General features: G+C 40.6%; 1 long non-coding RNA gene across 1 annotated transcript in view; it reads right to left on the bottom strand.

Annotated features, from left to right (window-relative positions):
- Positions 1 to 17,277, bottom strand: part of LOC117500968 — a 31,842-nt gene extending 14,565 nt beyond the window's left edge. Inside the window, exons 1-2 of the long non-coding RNA XR_004557902.1 lie at positions 17,214 to 17,277; positions 2,233 to 2,237 (exon numbers count right to left, since the gene is read on the bottom strand). This is a non-coding gene — a long non-coding RNA (uncharacterized LOC117500968). The remainder of the gene's footprint in view (positions 1 to 2,232; positions 2,238 to 17,213) is intronic.
- Positions 17,278 to 20,559: the final 3,282 nt, after the last annotated feature.

Genomic DNA, 20,559 nt, shown 5'->3' with positions numbered 1-20,559 from the left:
AGTTAATTCAAAATGCTGCAGCTAGAGTACTAAAGGGGACTAGAAGGAGAGAGCATATCTCACCCATATTGGCCTCTCTTCATTGGCTTCCTGTTAATTCTAGAATAGAATTTAAAATTCTTCTTCTTACTTATAAGGTTCTGAATAATCAGGTCCCATCTTATCTTAGGGACCTCATAGTACCATATCACCCCAATAGAGCGCTTCGCTCTCAGACTGCAGGCTTACTTGTAGTTCCTAGGGTTTGTAAGAGTAGAATGGGAGGCAGAGCCTTCAGCTTTCAGGCTCCTCTCCTGTGGAACCAGCTCCCAATTCAGATCAGGGAGACAGACACCCTCTCTACTTTTAAGATTAGGCTTAAAACTTTCCTTTTTGCTAAAGCTTATAGTTAGGGCTGGATCAGGTGACCCTGAACCATCCCCTAGTTATGCTGCTATAGAGTTAGACTGCTGGGGGGTTCCCATGATGCACTGAATGTTTCTTTCTCTTTTTGCTCTGTATGCACCACTCTGCATTTAATCATTAGTGATTGATCTCTGTTCCCCTCCACAGCATGTCTTTTTCTGGTTCTCTCCCTCAGCCCAACCAGTCCCAGCAGAAGACTGCCCCTCCCTGAGCCTGGTTCTGCTGGAGGTTTCTTCCTGTTAAAAGGGAGTTTTTCCTTCCCACTGTCGCCAAGTGCTTGCTCACAGGGGGTTGTTTTGACCGTTGGGGTTTTTACGTAATTATTGTATGGCCTTGCCTTACAATATAAAGCGCCTTGGGGCAACTGTTTGTTGTGATTTGGCGCTATATAAATAAAATTGATTGATTGATTAAACATGTCACTCCCGGTCCGATTGGGGAGGGGCCCAGAGAAAACTACAGAGACCGACATTGTTTTTGCAAAGTTACACACCGATTCAATGTTAATTTTAGTGACCTCCGATTGGCGTAACCGGGTGTCATTACTGCCGATGTGAATTACCATTTTACCAAATTTACGCTTAGCCTTAGCCAGCAGTTTCAAATTTCCTTCAATGTCGCCTGCTCTGGCCCCAGGAAGACAATTGACTATGGTTGCTGGTGTCGCTAACTTCACATTAGGGCTGAAATGATTAGTTGAGTAATTCGAATAATTCGATTCCAAAAAATGTTCGAGGCAAATTCTGTGCCTCGAAGTTTCGTTTAACATTGTAGTACATATGCCAGGCCTGTGTGTGGTGCTGTAATGTCCCCAGAAAAACAAACAGAAGAAGAAGTAGAGCAAGCGCTAATCAAATTAGCACAAAAACTACAGCTTTCCAACATGACAAATAGAGGGAACTAAAGCGTTTTAGGAAAAAGACGGTCCACGCTGATCATAGCTTACTGTGCATTTAAAGCAAAGCAGTGTGTTTGGTTTTTTTTTTTTTTTTTAACAGTTTCGTCCGCTGGCCGCTCTACACGCGGCGGCCGGCTGCTGCCTCTCTCTGCCCGGTGTATGCGGCTCAGCTCTGCCCTCACACAGCTCCGTCCCGGCCACAGACAGTCTCTGGAAGAAGTCCACTCTTTCTTCTGTGTGACTCGCAATGAGTGTTTCGCTTTTTAATTTTCGCTTTTTTTTGGGCAACACACAATCCTTCACAAACACGGGAACTCAAATAAAATAATAAAAAACAAGTGACTGCGAGACTGCATGTTCAACCTCCAGCTGAAAATGAAATGCATTGGCTGAATCGCAGAGAGTGTTAAAAAGAAATTCATGCAGGGAGCCAGTCCACCACCTTAATAAATAAATAAATAAATAAAAATGGTTAAATTTTACAAGTTAGGGAAAACAAAAAACAGCCACAACCCATCCCCATTTCAGCAAAATGTCAAGACTTTGGCCCGACACCAGGAAAGATCCAAAACTTGTAAAGATGTGAAAAAATAAATAATTACCCAGGAAAACAGAAAGGGATACACTAAATTTGATAATCTCCATGATGACGCAGTGACACTGTGCCATTATTTAGGGAGAACCCTGGACTGTTAATGTTTTAAAACGCAAAAGTACTTTTTATCCGATTACTCGATCAATCGCCAGAATAATCGATAGAACACTTGCTTACTAAAATAATCGATAGCTGCAGCCCTACTTCACATTTCTCAAAACAGAGTGACCAATAACCAGAGTTTGTTCCTCAGCAGGTGTGTCGCCGAGTGGGGAAAAACGGTTAGAGATGTGAACGGGTTGGTGGTGTACAGGGGGCTTCTGTTTAGGACTACGCTTCCTCCTCACAGTCACCCAGTCGGCCTGCTTTCCCGGCTGCTCGGGATCTGCTGTGGGACAGCTAACTGCGGCTAAGCTACCTTGGTCCGCACCAACTACAGGGGCTGGCTAGCTGTAGGATTTTCCATGGTGCGGAGCCGAATCTCCAATTCGCCCAGCCTGGCCTCCAAAGCTACGAACAAGCTACACTTATTACAAGTACCATTACTGCTAAAGGAGGCTGAGGAATAATTAAACATTTCACACCCAGAGCAGAAAAGTGTGGGAGAGACAGGAGAAGCCGCCATACTAAACCGGCTAAGAGCTAGTAGGTGCGCTAAGCTAGCGGATTCCTAAAAACACACAAAGTGAATAATGTGTAAATAATTTAGAGGTGATTCAGCAGAGGGAGTGCTTTAGTTAAGGCACGTGAAGATTACACTGTGAAACAAATCATTATCTAGTTATCTAGCTCAATCTAACTACACAGATTAAACAGCTAACAGATACAGCAAAGCACCGCTGTGCTCCAGAACAGGAAGTGATACAATACCGCAGTGAGAGCCAACCACCAGTAGAGGCATCAAGAGTCAGAGAGAGAGTTACTACCTAGAGCTATCAAACTTCGAAATGAGAATGCGTAAAGCGGCAGGAACTGTGCGATGGCTCCATGTAACTTATGGTCATGGGATGTGTGCAATATGGGGCGGGCGGGGGGGTTGTTCGTTATAGTGTTAGTTTGTTTTGTGTTACATTTATGCTGTGTTTATTGGGTGTGTTTTTATTGTGCATTGTACGCAGCACGGGTCCAAGATTAATTTCCCTTTGTAACAATAAAGTACTCGTATATCATATCGTATCATGCCATCCAAGAACCCATGGGGTTTGGACCACCTTGGATGGTGGGTCTTTGCGGGTTAGTACATAGGGTGGCACAGGGCGAAGTTTGGTCGTCATACTGCCAGCCCCATATTTGATCAATGTTGAATATCGAACATGGTGTCAACTTCACACTGCTCGTTCTCTTTACACAGAGAACACGGCCATAAATATGTTTAGGTTAACAGAAAAGCAGCGTGATTAAACATAAACTAATGGGAACATTATCTGATTCGAAAAATGTTTAATGGTTATAAATGAAAATGTAGTACTGTTAGTTGGAAAAAAAAAAGAACAAACCTGCTCTGTATAAGCGAACTTCGGGCTTGAAAACAGCTTCCAGCACTTTAAACCGTTTGTTTTCTTCTTTTAAACGACCGATTTCGTCGTCGTACTCGGCAATCGTTCTTTCAAACAATTCAAATAATTCTTCATCAGCAGCAGTTAGTCGCTGTTTCAGCAACTTTCTCAGCAGCTGGACTTGAACCATGTTTAAATACAAAACACTTGACGCTGTAATTAAATTAAAATGACTTACGTTTAACCTGTTTACAACCACTAAGCTAAATTAGCTTCGGTAGCTTTGTAAGCTAACGGAAATGACGATGACGATATTCAGCGTTAAGGTGCCATACTGCCATCTACTGGTCTGGAGTGTATCTTCTGTCGAGTTTATTGGCGGTTTGCAAACTGAGGCCTGGAGTGTTGATAGGACGCTAATTCTTTCGAAAGGCATGTCAGTAATTCTCAGTTACCAGGGTTAACTGAAAATTGATTTATAAGCAGAATTTCTGATCGCTGTGAAATATTCGTTCAGGCCTAATGCACATGCTCGGGACCAGGTGGCGAGCGACAGTTCATTGTCTGCAAAATACCTCACTTGTTTGCAAGATCAAATAAAACTAAGCAGTTTCCACAGAACATATAGTTTATTTACAAGACAGAAAATATTAAATGAATAAGAAATAAATAGAGAGAGAGAGAGAGAGAGAGAGAGAGAAAATTTAATAAGTAGTGACAAAGTTTTTATTCGGCACACAAAATATTAAATAGAATAGAATTATTATTTTTTTTAACTATATGGATTTGAATGACATGCGATTACACCAATCATGCTTGAACCCTCGTGTGCATGCGTGAGTTTTTCTAGTCATTTCCCTGTGGGCAGGCCTTGAGTGAGATGTGGTCCCGCCCTCTCGGCTGAATTCCTTTGTTTCACACGCTGCTCCAGACGGTGCGCGTTGCTTTATCAAAATTTTTTCTGGACCTGTGAGGAATATCCAAGTGGACACTATTCGAGAAATTAAGATGGTTTTCAGTGAAACGTTTAATGGCTGATGAGAGATTATGGGGTGTTTCTGTCGGTGTAAGGACTTCCCACGGAGCGGGACGTCACGCAGCGCTTCCAGGCGCCGTCGTCGGCCTGTTTTGAGCTGAAAACATCCTAATTTAAGGCTTAATTCACCCAGGACGTCGTGAGAGAACAGAGAAGATTCAGAAGAGGCCGGCATGAGGACTTTATGCGGACATTCCACTGTTTAAGGACATTTTGTAATGAAAGATGTGCGCGCAAATTCGCCGAGTCGTTTCTGTGACAAATCTGTGTGCGCCGCGACAGGAAAAACACCTCCGTGTTGAAAACCATTTGTAAAATTCAGGCGGCTTTTGATGGCTTTCAACAAGTGAGTAACTGAGAAATTGTTTAACAGCTTGGGCATGTTCCAACTTGCCCGTTAAGGTTTCCAACGGAGGTGTTTTTCCTGTCGCGACCCCCCGCGGTCGGGTCCGGCCCGACATGCGACTCTGCCCGCACGTTCTTTCATTACAAAATGTCCGTTAACAATGGAATGTCCGAATAAACTCCTCATGCCGACTTCTTCTGAAAGTTCTCTGTTCTCTGACAACTTACTGGGTCAACAGAGCCTGAAATGTGGAAGTTTTCAACTTGAAACGGTGAGACGCTGCCGCCTTGAAGCGCAGATCGCCGTCAGGCGCCGTGGACCGTCCTTAAAGCGACACTACCAGACCAAAATCTCTCATCAGCCGTTAAAATTTTTAATTCTGAATTTATCGAATGGTGTCCACTCAGTTGTGCCTTACAGTTTTGAAAAAAATTTTATCAAACAAAGCAGCAGTCTCTGAGCCATTCCTAAACAATGAAAAAAATCGACGAGAGGATGGGCGACTCCTCACTCAAAGACTGCCCACAGGCGAATGACGTAACCGACAAGCGTGAAAAAACTCTCGCATGCCCACGAGGGTTCAAGCATGTCTGATGTAATCACACGTGATTCAAATCCATATGGTTTTTGAAAAAATAATAAGGTCGGATACTTTTCTAATAGACCTCGTACTATTCACTTATAATTATATTTATATAGTACCAGATCACAAGATATCAGCTTAGCAAATAAGATGAACATGGAAAATAATCTAATTAATGCATTTGCCCCTGGCTTGACCTCCTGCTCCACCATGTCCTTGAGGTGATGCTTATTGCCTTTGTGTGAGGCATCGAGTTTGCTTCTGCCAAGTAAGAAAAAAAAAGATATCTTTCATCCTTGGCGTTGCCTGAAAATTGTGCAGTGCCTGTTTTAATTTAATTTCTTTCTGTTTTTCATTTCCCATCCACAAATGCCACCAAAACGCTTTCAATCATGCGCATTGATGTCTGCTATATTGTGAGATGTGATCAATAAATTGTCAGACTTGGTACAATTTGCAGCACTGCTTTCAGAGGTTTAAAGAAAAAAGTGGGCCCCGTGCCAATTTTCCAGGGAGCCCCTGGATGAAAAATATGTTTATTTTATTGAGCCTTAATGGATTAGTGTTGGACTAGTTCCAACAGGAACAAACATATAATAATATTAGGGCCTACAGATGTTTTTGAAGCTTTACTTAAGAGAAAATGTCAGCAGACTTAAAATGAGCAGAAGTTTAGTGGAAGTTTTTTTGGTTTGCTGATGGATTTGAAAGTTAGACAAAAAACTAACCTAACAAAAAGTTAGATTTGCTAGTTAGCCGTTGATTGTTAACCCTTACTGGGATGCTGGGAAGTTAACGTTAGATTTAACTTTGGAGCAGTTTATCAAAGTTCATAGTCAAGAAAAATATTCTCACCTTTTTGGTCTCAACTGCTAAGTAGCACAGATGACTCATAAGGCTACTATCCCACGGAACGGCAAATGCTGAAGAATGATGTGATTTTTGGATTTGCCAACTTTGTTGCCAGTGGCGGTTCTACACTGAATTACTCCCCACTCCATCTGAGCACTCCTCCCCTCCACAGCCCCACCTAAAAAAAAAAGACAAAATCTTGCACAAAGCCATTTTATTATATATATACTATATTTTAGAAGTCCCTCTGAAATTGCAATTGAAATTGACATAAAAAGCCTGCGGGCTACAATATTACTCCAAAACAAAACATCCATGAATTACAAATTTGAATAAAAGTATGGTTAGCATACTGGCATAGTATAGTTCTATGCTTTTCACTCTTAATTCATTTTATTAGGAAATGGAGCGTGCTACAGCCTCAACTTTACCTAAATTCTGGGAAGCTCAGGGCTAGTGGCCAGCGATCACCTTAGTATTTCCTGTTTTTCTTGTTTAATGTTGACAAATTACACTGTATTTCTTGTCTTTCTGATGCTTGATTCTGTTTTTTCTTTCTGTTTAAGGTGCAGCAACATCCAGAGATGGGTGTGGAAACTGTGCTGGAGACCCTCCTGTCCTGTGCACCAACAGCTTTTCCTGTATATTCATTTTGAGAATTGTTCTGTAAAATACGTCTGTCGTATGGCCCAAGCAGAGGGTCACCTCTTTGAGTCTGGTCTGCTTGAGGTTTCTTCCTCAGAGGGAGTTTTCCCTTACCAATGTTGCTCTTGGGGTTGGTAAGGTTAGACCTTACTTGTGTGAAGCTCCTTGAGGCAACTCTGTTGTGATTTGGCGCTATATAAATGAAAATAAATTGAAATTCAATGGGACTAACCTGGTTTTATAATATATATATATATATAAAATTATAAAAAATTTTGCTGCCTTTGGCAGTCATGTGCTGCAAGTGACATGAGCGAGGTAATCCTGACTGGATGGGGAAAACTGAGTCTCTCAGGCTTAACTTTCTTTGACCAATGAGTGATCCAGAGTTTTTACTTAAGCCCCTTTCACACTTTGGATCAAAGATATAAATCTTCTGTTCTTACCCCAGGAACATGATGGCGCTGGCTTCCTCCCACTTCCCAAGACATGAAAGTTGGGTGAATCTGTGCCTCTAAATCAGAGGTCCCAAATTGATTCCAGAAAGGAATCAATTTGGGTTCAAGTTTTTCTTTGCAGCCACTCACTCCACCAGGTTATTACACTGATTAACATCACTTTGAGCAGATGGAATCAGTTAATCAGTGAAATCACCTGCTGGAGTGAGTGGCTGCAAAGAAAACTGCACCCTCTCAGCGCTTTCTGGAACCAGTTGAGACCTCTGCTCTAAATTGACGGTAGGTGTGAGTGGGAGTGTGAATGAGTTTGTCTATTTACATGTTTCAGCCCCTCCCTCTTGCCCAGTGACCCTGGGATCGACTCTGCCCCCTCCCACCCCTCCCCTGACCCTTAAAACTGGAATAAGTGATTTTAGAAAATAGACGGATGTTAACACATTCTGAAACCACACATGGAAAAAAAAAAACACAAAGCGACTAATGTGAAGGTCAGTCCAACTTTCTGTCCAGTGTGCTTACACAGATTAGTGGTGGGGAAAAAAAAGATGGATGATTTCTTGAGGGCTTGGTCGCACTAACATTATTGAAATTGAAAGTGCATCGACAACAAATATTTTATTACCGTATGTCTTTTTCCCGATTTGACACGACGTGTCCCTCTCTCCATTTGCACTTTGAAACAGTCCTGCTGACTTCTGAATTCATCTGTTGACCTCACAGATGACTCTGCCAGACAGTAATGTTTATTTGTTGGTAGCTGTTGACCACAAGCAGCAGTTGTAGTATTGCTACTTGGACTGAGCTGCACACGCAAATCGATGCAAAGGGGCTTCGTCAAGTAAGACCAGCAGTAAGCAGTTGACCTACATATTGCCGCTATGACTACAAATAGATTTTCATGACCTCACAGCTGATAATGGAATGTTTAGGATATTAATTCCCTTTATTCTGTGTAGTCAGTTAAAAACCAACATAAGGGGCACACTATTAGTATTATTTCTATTATTGCCTCATTTTGCTGAGATTTACAGTCAGCTGTACTTCCACCCAGTTGCATTTTAACTTGCACAGTGGTCAGAAAGTGAGTGTTTAAAAGAAAATAAGTCTAAACTAGTTTGGACAAACTGAGTTGTTGTAGTTGTCATTATTGGCCTTGCAGCTGTTCCCCTTTTGTCCAGGGTCACCACAGTTGCATTTGGATTTGGCACAAGTTACACAACTGGATCCCACTGACTTTACTTCTCCTGAAGTAGAACACAGTAACCAAGTGCTGCTGTCTGATGCTGCTCGGACATCAAACAGCTGCGTAAGTGTCAGTATTTCCCAGTTCTACAAATCTGACATGATGGTTAAGCATCTGATGACCATTATTACTGTAACAAATTTCTTAAATAAAATGTCACACGGGACGCAACATTATAAAAATGTAGTGACTAAGCGGTTAAACTCCCAAGTTGAATTAGATTGGATTAGGCCCCAGCTAATGAGTTACCAAAATAATTAACAATTTAGGATTTAATAATTATTATTTAATTATTATTCGGGGCACCACTATTATTGCATAGGTACTTTAATTTAAACATTCAGTAATTTATCAGTCTCAAATGAATTAGTCTCAATTTAATAAATCAGTCTCTGGATCTGAAAGTCTGAATTCACAATACGACTGACCACAGGTTTCCTTCTGAACACAAAATGAACCACAGCAGAAATATTTTACAATTTATTTAGTCCACAATTGCTTTTCCTTAGCCCATTGTAACCTTGTTTTTTTTCTCTTTAGGTGTTGATGCCTTTTGTTTAGCTTTCTGTATGTAAATCCCATTTCCTTTAGGCAGTTTCTTACAGTTCGGTCACAGACGTTGACTCCAGTTTCCTCCCATTCGTTCCTCATTTGTTTTGTTGTACATTTTTCGATTTTTGAGACATATTGCTTTAAGTTTTCTGTCTTGACGCTTTGATGTCTTCCTTGGTCTACCAGTATGTTTGCCTTTAACAACCTTCCCATGTGTTTGTATTTGGTCCAGAGTTTAGACACAGCTGACTGTGAACAACCAACATCTTTTGCAACATTGCGTAATGATTTACTCTCTTTTAAGAGTTGATAATCCTCTCCTTTGTTTCAATTGACATCTCTCGTGTTGGAGCCATGATTCATGTCAGTCCACTTGTGCAACAGCTCTCCAAGGTGTGTTCACTCCTTTTTAGATGCAGACTAACGAGCAGATCTGATATGATGCAGGTGTTAGTTTTGGGGATGAAAATTACAGGGTGATTCCATAATTTTTCCTCAGAATTGAGTGATTCCATATTTTTTTTCCTCTGCTTGGTCTAAAAAAGTAACCATTACTGACTGCCACAATCTTTTTTCTTGATTTCTTATAGTGTTTCTTAAAGCCAGAAGTTGCCATTTGAAATGACTTTAGTTTTGTGTCATGTCTGTGATCTGCTTTTTTTCTACAAAATTAAACAACTGAATGAACATCCTCCGAGGCCGGTGATTCCATCATTTTTTCCAGGGTTGGTATGTAAGGATTGCTTTTTGATTTGAGCTCTTTGCTATGGAGGACAAATACATTTCAATTTCTTTTATACAGGGAAAATAAAGTTGTGTTTGAAAATTTACATTTGTGTATGTAAACGTTTTGAAAAAACAATTAAATTTAAACCAATCTTTTTGTTTCTGAGAGATTCGTGTGAATACCAAAAATTAAATGTTCAAATTTTAATAAAAAAGCAGGATCAAATTACTGATAAATTGCTGACAATCTTTCCAAAAGATTTTCGTGACTGGACAGTTCTAGAAAGGTGACAAATAGTTTTTTTTTGTTTTTTTTTTTGCAAAAAGAACAGCTTTTGTTATTTTTACGAGCATAGCTGCAAAACAAGTTTTCCCAACAGCAGTGTCAATTACACGATACATAGTCCATTAAAGCAATTCGACTTGAACAGTTAACAGACAGACAGCCAGTGGAAACCATTTGGAAGATTCAGGTGGCTTTCGGTGAAGATTGGTATCAGTATCATACGGATTAAAGACCATTAAAACTGAATTAAACACGGCCCACAGCGCCGGAGGGCGCACCACGCCCCAAGCGGCCATCGACGGGCTGAGATGAGCAGATCACTAACAAATTTAAGGCTCTGTTGATGCAGGACGTCATGTGACTAGCAGAGAAGTTTCATAAGAGGGCGGGATCAGCACTTTATCAGCATATTCCACTGTTAAAGGAGATTTTGTAATGAAAGACGTGCGGACGGATTCCCGCGTCGGGACGCAGCTGCTCATGGTGCTGGACAAACAACACCGCGTGTTGGAAGTCTCACAGGACAAGTTGGAACATGCCCAGCTGTTAAACAATTTCTCGGATACTCACTCGACTGAAAAGCCCTCGAAAGCCGTCTGAATCTTACGAATGGTTTTCCAACACGGAGGTGTTTTTCGTCCCGCCGCGCCATGAGCGGCTGCATCCCGACGCGCGAATCCGTCCACACGTCTTTCATTACAAAATCTCCTTTAACAGTAGAATGTGCTGATAAAGTGCTGATCCCGACCTCTTCTGAAAATTCTCTGGTAGTCACACGACATCCTGCATCAACAGAGCCTTAAATTTGTTAGTGATCTGCTTGTTCCAGCCTGTCAATGGCCGCTCGGGGCGCGGTGTGCCCTCCGGCGCTGTGGGCCGTTTTTAATCCAGTTTTAATGGTCCTTAAGCCGTGTGATACCGATAGAATCTTCACCGAAAGCCACCTGAATCTTCCAAAAGGTTTCCAGCTGGCTGTCTGGCAGAGTTTCTGAAAAAAATTTCATGGAACAAAGCGGCAGTAGCTCAGCTGTTAGGTCCTTCAGACTTTTATTTTGAATAAATGCTTCAGGAGAGCATTAGCATGGCATAAACCTTTCAGCTTCTGGGGGGCCTCTGCTCCCCCCAGATCCCCCAGCTTTTTAAGCATTTTTCTTTATTTGCTTCTCACATGCCCGGAAAAGGTCCTCGCCATCTAACCATGTCTTTTAGGCCCTTCAGACTTTTTTCAGTAGAATGGTTCTTGGGAGCATGAGCATGACTAAAACCTTTTAGCGTCCACCTTTATAAGCATTTTCCTTATTTTGCCTTTCAGCTGAGCCACACACCCCCCCCCCCCCCCCCCAATTACAGCCCTCTTGATCCCTGCCACTTTAAGCATTTTTTTTTTGTAATGTAGATGTAAATTAATATTCAAGATTTTCAGCTAGTTGACAGTAGGGCTGTTCAATATGGCCAAATTATCGTATTTCAATATTGTCATAAATTGTCATGTAAATGTCACTTATATAAATGCTGTCCATATTCTTGAGCTGCTTAGGTGGGTAGAGAGAGTTACCATGAGATAAAAAAGCTTCTCTCTCTCTCTCTCTCTCTCTCTCTCTCTCTCAAGATCTTTAGGTGTACCTTAATAAACACTAGTAGAGTTCCACCGTAGATCTGGAATGTATAATAGAAGATATACCTTACTGAATTGTCGTATCAATATGACATACGATATGACTATGATTTGACACAAAGTGGAGCAACAGTGAAAATTAAACATTCTTAAACAAAACAATAATAATACCACACTCATTTTGCACTCATCATAAGGTTAGGATACTGTGCCCTCCAAAAGTATTGGAACACTTGGAATTTCACACATTTTAATTTGTCTATGCCATTAGAAATACAAAAAATAAATAAATAAATAAAGAATTTAATTTTCTAAAATTATCTTCCTCGAACTCAAACTGAAAGCAAATCTCTAAAACTTGATAAACCTGTAATAATAATCAGTTTTATTGCCAATTTTGTTTAGACAAGTCAAGGGATGGAAACATGAACATTTCCGTCACTGAATATGTATTGGACTTTAGAAATACAAATACAAAAGTTTCTTTCACCAAAACATCAAATCTAGGCTTTCATCTCAAATGTACTTTCTGTCAAATTGTAGCTGAACTTTCAGGTCTTCTTAAGAAAATCCTCCTCTACACCACTTCATCAGGAAGCTGGAGTTTATATTTTTAATTAATTTATATCAAGTTGTAGAGATTTGCTTTCAGTTTTGAGTTAAGGAAGATAATTTAGAAAAAAAGAAATTTATTAGAAATGGAATAAAGAAATTAAAATGTGTGAAACACTGAGGAGCAGCATCTTACATCTCATATATAGTTGCAGCAGATAAGAAAATATTTACTTGAATTTCAACAGGCAGCCAGGTCGGGGTCAATTGAAGAATTACACAGGGGTCTAAATCAGGGATGGGCAACTTGTTCCAGAAAGGGCCAAGAGGGTGCAGGTTTTCTTTGCAACCACTGATTCCACCAGGTGATTTCCATGATTAATATCACTTTGAGCAGATAGAATCAGTTAATCAGTGAAATCACCTGGTGGAGTCAGTGGTTGCAAAGAAAACCTGCACCCTCTTGGCCCTTCTGGAACATGTTGCCCACACCTGGTCTAAATTAAAAGATGCTCCAATCATACAGAAAAACTGAATTTGATGCTTGTATCACCATATGAAGGATTGTTTCAGTTATCTGCGGCACTAATAAGCAAACAGAACCAGTTGATGTCTGTTAGTTTCAACATGTGTATATAAGGAAACCCAAATTAAGGAGAAATGCTGCTTTTAACAACCTGGACCTCATTTCTGACATAAAATACAGTCATTTACTCACCAATATAAGTTTGGTGTGATTTGAAGACCACAGTCCAAACGATGTGTTCAGTTCAAATCTGGAGCAAACATTTGTCTTCTTCTTCTAAGGTGGATTAGAATTTTTTTGTGGTACACAGCACAACTACTGGACAGGAGGAACCTAGCAGTCTACTACTTCTTCTCTTATTTAGCAGACTAGATGCAAACCTAGCAGTCAATGTGACTCACTGATTTGAAAATGCAGCTCTTTCAACCAGACGTGTGGTGCTGTGACATGTCAATCATCTGTGTCCAATCAGATTTCAGAAGAGTCCAGCGAAACGCCAGCATCCACTCTAGCTCCACCCATGCCAGGACATGTTCGACATTTGAACATTTCCTGTTTCACTGTGAATGATAAATTGGCACTTCTTGTTTGAGTGTGAGCTTGCCACTGAGTTCCTGCAAGATTCCATGGGATCTCATCTGTCAATCCAGGAAGTGTTTGAAATTTCAACATTTCCTGTTTTACTGTGGATTTGAAAAATGGCACTTCCTGTTAGGACGCCCTGTACCATGAGTGAGCTTCGCGCCGCTGTGCGACGCTTCGCTCATATTAACAACAAAAAAAATCCAGTTTTATCTTGAGTGTTTCACTTGGCCAGCATTTGCATTTACTTTTACATTTAAAACATATTATATACAGACAGATGTGTTTCACTAAATAATTTGAATACATAACTTATCAAATGATGTAATAACATAAATTTGAATACACAGCACACAAATCAAGTAATCAGAAATACAATGAGATTTTGTATAATCATCATAAGTAAGTAATAAAGTAAACGACGATGCTGATTAAAATATCCTAAACAAATGAAGTGATAATCCTCATTTGAGTTTAAGTAACTCCCTTGTTTCAACGAGTTGAAACAAGGGAGGAGCTGAAGGGACTTATTTGCACTCAACAGCTATATGACAGAATTGGCACTGATCATTTTGTGAAATCCATGCCATTTGTTAGAAGTCCCTGATCTTGTGCTCCAACTATAATTCTTTCTCCAGCAAATTCTTTTCTAGCATTAGGGCTCTCCATTTGGTTCAAAATGCTGCTGCCAGACTTTTGACATGAAGCAGAAAGTTTGACCACATTACACCCATTTTGGCATCTCTTCACTGGCTTTCTGTCCCTGTTAGATCAGATTTTAAGATTCTGCTACTAGCCTATAAAATTGTTCACGGACTGGCACCTCCCTACCTCGCTACACCTAATTTAACCCTACGTACCAGCCCAGGCTTTGCGTTCTCAGGGTGCAAGATGACTAGGGTGAATAAAAGTCTATGGATCACAGAACTTTCTTATTGTAAACCTGTTCTGTCAATAAAGCAGTCAGATTCTGTAGACTTTCAAATCCAGACTTTAGACGCACTTATTTTCCCTTTCATATGGCTAGCATACTGGCATAATATGTTACTGTTTTTTCTCTTTTAATTCATTTCATTAGGAAACGGAGCGTGCCGCGGCCTCAACTTTAATTTCTTGTCTTTCTGATGCCTGATTGTTTTCCTCTCTGTTTGAGGTGCGGCTCCATCCAGAGATGGGTGTGGTGTCTGCTTTGGAAACCCTCTTGTCCTGTGCACCGGCAACATTTCCTGTATATTCATTTTGTGAATTGTTTTGTAATTCTGTTGGTAGCATGGCCCAGCAGAGGATCAACCCTTTGATTCTGGTCTGCCTGAGGTTTCTTCCTCAGAGGGAGTTTATCCTTACCACTGCCGCCTGTGTTGTTGCTCTGCGGGTTGGTAAGGTTAAATCTTACTTGTGTGAAGCACCTTGAGGAAACTTTTTTGATTTCATGCTTTATAAATGAAAATAAATTGAAAGAAATTGAAAAAAATTGAAAAGCAAAATGAAGTTCTCAAATTAGCCGTTGTATTGATCCATCTTTATCTATGTATTCTTTACAAGTTCTTCTTGGAATTGTCCAACCCTTCTGTGCCATTTCCATCTGTCCACTAAAAGTTTTTGTTCCCTTTTGCTGTATTTTTCCCTGGTGTGTCTTGCTAGTAGTTTTGTTGCAGGTGTTAGATTTTGCTTTCTTTCTTTAGAAGAGTTCTCTGCCCAAAGTTTCTGCCAGTTTGATAACTGAGGTCTGTTGGGATAAGGTCTCATTGTGATGTTGTGCTACCTTCTTCATGACTACTTCTTCAGAACTCCAAGTACTGTCCAATACCCCCCCCGTCGCAGTATAAAAGGGGGGGGGGGGATATCAGGAAAGATCTTATTTCCTCATTGATCTTGTACAATTCTTAAGCCTGTCTGGTCCTTGCAGAGCATAGGCCACCAACCAGCTCTCTCCAATTCCTTCTATCCCTCGACATCCAAACAATGGAGTGCAAGTCCAAGCCAGCTTCTTTATTTCAGCCTCCCAGCAGCAACACCAGGTGTTTCTTGATCATCCACGTCGTCTTTCGCCAGATAGTTTCCAACGCAGGGCACCCCGGATTATATTCAGCTCCTCCTTCCTCAAGGTGTGGCCAATCCAGCCCCACTTTCTCTTTCTGACTTCCATGGCTGGAAGTAGTTGTCTCCTGCACTGCCACAACTCTTCATTTGATACCTTTTCGGGCCATCATATGTCAAGGGCTTTACAGAGACAGCCGTTGACATATCAAATTCAAATCAAATTTATTAATTTTTATAGCGCCAATTCACACACACAAAAAAAAAAATCACGTACCCTGCAAACACAGGGCCCGAGCTGGTACGTAGGGCTTAACCAGGTCCGCCAAGTAGCAAGGTGCCAGTCTGTGAACAGTTTTATAGGGCAGTAACAGAACCTTAAAATCCGACCTCACAAAGACAGGTAGCCAGTGAAGGGACGCCAAAATGGGCGTAATATGATCAAACCTTCTGCTTCGTGTCAAAAGTCTGGCAGCAGCATTGTGAACCATTTTGTTAGGTTTAGAACCACCTAAACATCATAAAACTGTAACAGAGAAAGACACAACAGTCAAATAAGAGTCAGAGTAGAATTCAATTGTAAATGCTCGCGAGGAGTGCAGCACAGAGACAAGCTTATCTAACAATCTCCAAAACTGCACTAAACGCTGGCTGTGCTCTCGCTCTTATTCAGGATGTCATACAGGTGCGGTTGTCAGCATACGTGGCACAACAGTTGAGCAATCATAAACAGGTCTTGCAACTACAGTTGAGCAAGTTTTGCAACTTCAGGTTTTTGCGACCTCAGGCTGCTGGTTTGGGGAAGGTGCGGTCAGGACTTCCTCTCCCGTGCTCCGTTCTTCAGGTGTTATCTCAGCCAGCATATGTCGGTTAATCTTTGTTCTTTCCTGTGGTTGAAACCACATGTGTGCGAGTAGAAACATCAGTTTGCAACACAGCTTGTAACACAATTTGCAATACAGCATACTTTCTCTTAGAATCACATCAATCATATTCAATCTTTCCATTACAACTCTCTTTCGCACAGAAAACAATTCATATGATCATATACAAACATTTTCATTCCTTATTATTCATTTCGTATGTTATTATATCTTTAATTATTTGATCAGTTGTTTTTAACATCAGCTCTTCTGGCCTCGCTTGCATCAGTTCCTCTTTCTCTGACTCTGCACTAAAAACAACTTCTTCAGTTCCTCTTTTTCCCTAACTGCAAAGACAAAAACAACTCATGTAATCATACATTTCACTTATTTGTAACATATTTTATCAAGAGGTCATCAAGAAGTCAGCAACAGACTTCTGGCAGATACAATGAGTTTATTTCTATTACTAAAGTATTAATAAAAGAATGTATAATAAAAGAATGTATGATAACTGATATATCCATATATACATAAATCCAACACATTTGAAGACACCTAGTGCTCGACTGTGGCAAACCAGAAAATAAAGCATTGCAATAACCCAATCTAGAAGAGATAAATGCATGTATCAAAGTCTCAGCATCAGCCATAATCAATAATTTTTTCTGTCTTCTCTTGCTTGTTCCAGATGATATCAGGTTTATTGCACCTCCTTCGATATGTCTTCCTGCTGGGATCGCTTTGTCATAAAAGATAGTCACTTTTCCATTGGATGAGACTGGTGCTGGCTAATGCTCCCAAACGTGTCCCTCTACTTCCACCTCCAGTTCCTTGCATACTTTCCAATGTAGATATTTACAGATCTTGTTGTGTCGGCTTGTGCAATGTCCGTCTGCCATGAGGATCTTTTTCACCTGTATGAATTCTAAAGTGTTTGCTCAGAGTGCCCCGTTCTCTAAATCGTTTGCCACACTCAGAACAGTCAAATGGTTTCTTTTTTTTTTTTTTTTGTTCTCTTAGATGTCTTTTTTACAGGGTGCAATGGGCCCCAAACCTGCAGTCTACAGTTGCATCCTAATCATTACTGGCATTGTATCTGAGGGCTCTCTTCAAGATGGTGACCGTTCCCTTAACCTTCTTTCTGGTATGAGTTTTAATGTGTGTATTAAGAGTGCTTTTATAACCAAATTTTTCGCCACACTCAGAACAGCTAAATGGTTTTTCACCTGTATGAATTCTAAAGTGTTGGTTCAGAGTGCCCCTTTCTCTAAATCGTTTGCCACACTCAGAACAGTCAAATGGTTTCTCTCCGGTATGAATTCTCATGTGTGTATTAAGAATGCATTTACGACCAAATTTTTCACCACACTCAGAACAGCTAAATGGTTTTTTTCACCTGTATGAATTCTAAAGTGTTTGTTCAGACCTGTTTTAGCCACAAATCTTTTGCCACACTCAGAACAGTCAAATGGTTTCTCTCCGGTATGACTTCTAATGTGTATATTAAGACTGTTTTTATGACCAAATTTTTCACCACACTCAGAACAGCCAAATGGTTTTTTCACCTGTATGAATTCTAAAGTGGCTGTTCAGAGTGCCCCTTTCTCTAAATCTTTTGCCACACTCAGAACAGGAAAACAGTTTATCTCCCGTATGAATTCTCATGTGCGTGTTCAGACTGCTCTTTTGTGCAAAGCTTTTACCACACTTAGAGCAGTCAAATGGTTTCTGCCCTGTATGAATTCTCAAGTGTTTACTCAGACTGTTCTTAAGGGCAAATCTTTCACCACATTCAAAACAACTAAATGGTTTCTCTCCTGTGTGAATTCTCAGATGTGTGTTCAGATTGCTCTTTTGTCCAAATCTTTCACCACACTCACTGCAGCCAAACGGTTTCTCTCCGGTATGAATTCTCATGTGTGTGTTTAAATTGTTCTTTTGAACAAATGTTTTACCACATTCAGGGCAGCTAATATGTTTTTTGGCAATACTACATGGGCCAGAGGTGTTAAATGGTTGTGGTCCTCTACTATCCTCTCCATCAACTTCTAGTTCAACTCTGCTGTGGTTAGTTGAACTGCTCACTTGAAGTTCTGCCTCTGTGAACACAGTTTGGTGTTCATGGAACTCTGACACCAACGATTTTTTCTTCATTTTCACTCTTCACATGGACAACAGTGAAGGGGAATTTGTTGACATCAGCCTCCTCCAGCTGATGAAGGTGCTCTCCCCTCTGATTTATCCAGACTTCCTGCTGTTCATCTTTAATGTTTGAAGGCTCCGACTCCAGGTTAACACTCTGATTCCACTTCTGCTGTTCACCAACGAAAACGTCTTCTTTACACGTGGACAGCTGTTGCATGTCTGCAATTAAATAATGAAAGTGATAAAATTTAGAACAACATTCATTAAAACATCTATTATTGATATTTTATTTATTTTTACTTCTATTTTGTCATTTGATTTTTAAACCAGCAACAATGGAAATAAGCATTTCCACTTTCTTGCATCATGCACGTAATTTTAAAGCTAGAGTCTGTAGCCCTGGAGAGCTAGCAAGAGAGCTTGGAAGATTTGAAAGTAGCACCTCCTCTAGGTTCTACCCCCTCCCCCGTCAGTGCTCTGTCCAAAGCCACATGAGAATGACTGACTTTCGCACTAGCACGACCTGTGTCGTGCTAAAACGAACACGTCTTTAACTGGTGCAGACAGGACGTCAGAGGGGCGCCGGTGCATGCTATTGCGCACAGAGAATTGAAATGTTCAAAAAATCTTTCACGCAAAAATGTTGTACTACGTGGCGCGATCTAATCGCCAACACAACGTGCAGCTCGTGAAGTGGAGTAAAGAAGAAGTGAACAGAGCGAGTGGTGACATCAGCGGATCGAATCAGAGCGTAGCTTATCTGAACATTATAACAAGAAGTTAAATCTGTTATAAACATACTTTAACAGCTGCACACAAGAAGGAAAGAACAACTGTTTTACCAAGCCATGACAATGTAAACATGACAAATAAATAGCTTTTTAGATGGCTGAAAATGCTTTCTGCAGCTTGTTAGGTGCACGCATGCGAACGGCTGAAGCTGGAGCATTCCATTGTGATTCAGGAAGTAATTACAGCCATTTTCAACTGTCAATTTGCAGAGAAAATGAATAATTTGACATGGCACAATCCGGTGGAAATTGTAGTTTTGGCTGTATTCCCTCTGCCATTGTACCAAAATGAACTTCTTCAGTGAAACGAGATGAGTGTGCACGCGCGGAGGAGGGAGGGACAGAGAGGGGCTTTGAGCCTGGTGACATGAGCAGGAAGAACTAGACATGAAGGCATTGATTTTTTTGTTTGAGCGCGCACGATGGGGCTTATACTGGTCAGAGTTTATCGATGCTACAGCAGTCTGATTTTTTTTTTCATTCCTTTTTCTGAATACATAATGTATTGACTACTGTTAGGATAGTTGGACAATTTTACCCAATACAGTGGTCCCTCGCTATATCGCGGTTCACCTTTCGCGGTCTCGCTGTTTCGCTGATTTTTTTTTTTGTGCAATTTTGCATGCTTCTTTTTTTTAATTGTCTGCTGTGCTTAGTTGCAGCCAAAATCTGGCAACAAGTCCAGAGACTACACTTGCTGTTTTGATGAAGAGCGCTCCAGCAGCGAAGAAAAAGCATGGGCATTGTGTTCTGCGTGTGTCTGTTTATAAGAATCTTCTCACTCAGAAGAAAAAAAGAGCACCAACAACTACCCATATCACTCGGAAAAAGACACCTGCACCGAGGTGGAAAAACACGCTGTGGAGCGGCGCCGCGATGAAGAGGCGCGATCAGAGGAACTGTGAAATACTGGTCAGTTACTATTAATAATTTCTTATGTGTCTAACCTTGTAGGTTGATCATTAAAATTAAATTTGTTAGTTCTAAAAGCCATCATAATTATTTATAGGAAAACATTCTATTTTTATTTCTCAAACAAATGTTTGGGCCTGAAAACAGGTTTTGATCTTTGGTTTCATTCTATAATACTGGGCTTATTTTTCTACTAAGGTTTGAACTTTGAGAGTGTTTACACAGGAGAGAAAATTGAGAAAATGTGTGTAGTGAGGGGTTTTACAGCCTTAAAACATCTATAATAGTTGTAAAAAAATAACGCTACTTCGCGGAATTCACCTATTGTGGGCTATTTTTAGAACATAACTCCTGCGATAAACGAGGGAACACTGTATAACAAAAAGTGTTTCTGAACAGTTACCTACCCTAG

This window comes from Thalassophryne amazonica, chromosome 2, assembly GCF_902500255.1.
Source record: "Thalassophryne amazonica chromosome 2, fThaAma1.1, whole genome shotgun sequence".
Taxonomy (NCBI): domain Eukaryota; kingdom Metazoa; phylum Chordata; class Actinopteri; order Batrachoidiformes; family Batrachoididae; genus Thalassophryne; species Thalassophryne amazonica.
The sequence above is the reverse complement of the archived record's forward strand: the minus strand, read 5'-3'. Positions and strand labels throughout refer to the sequence as shown.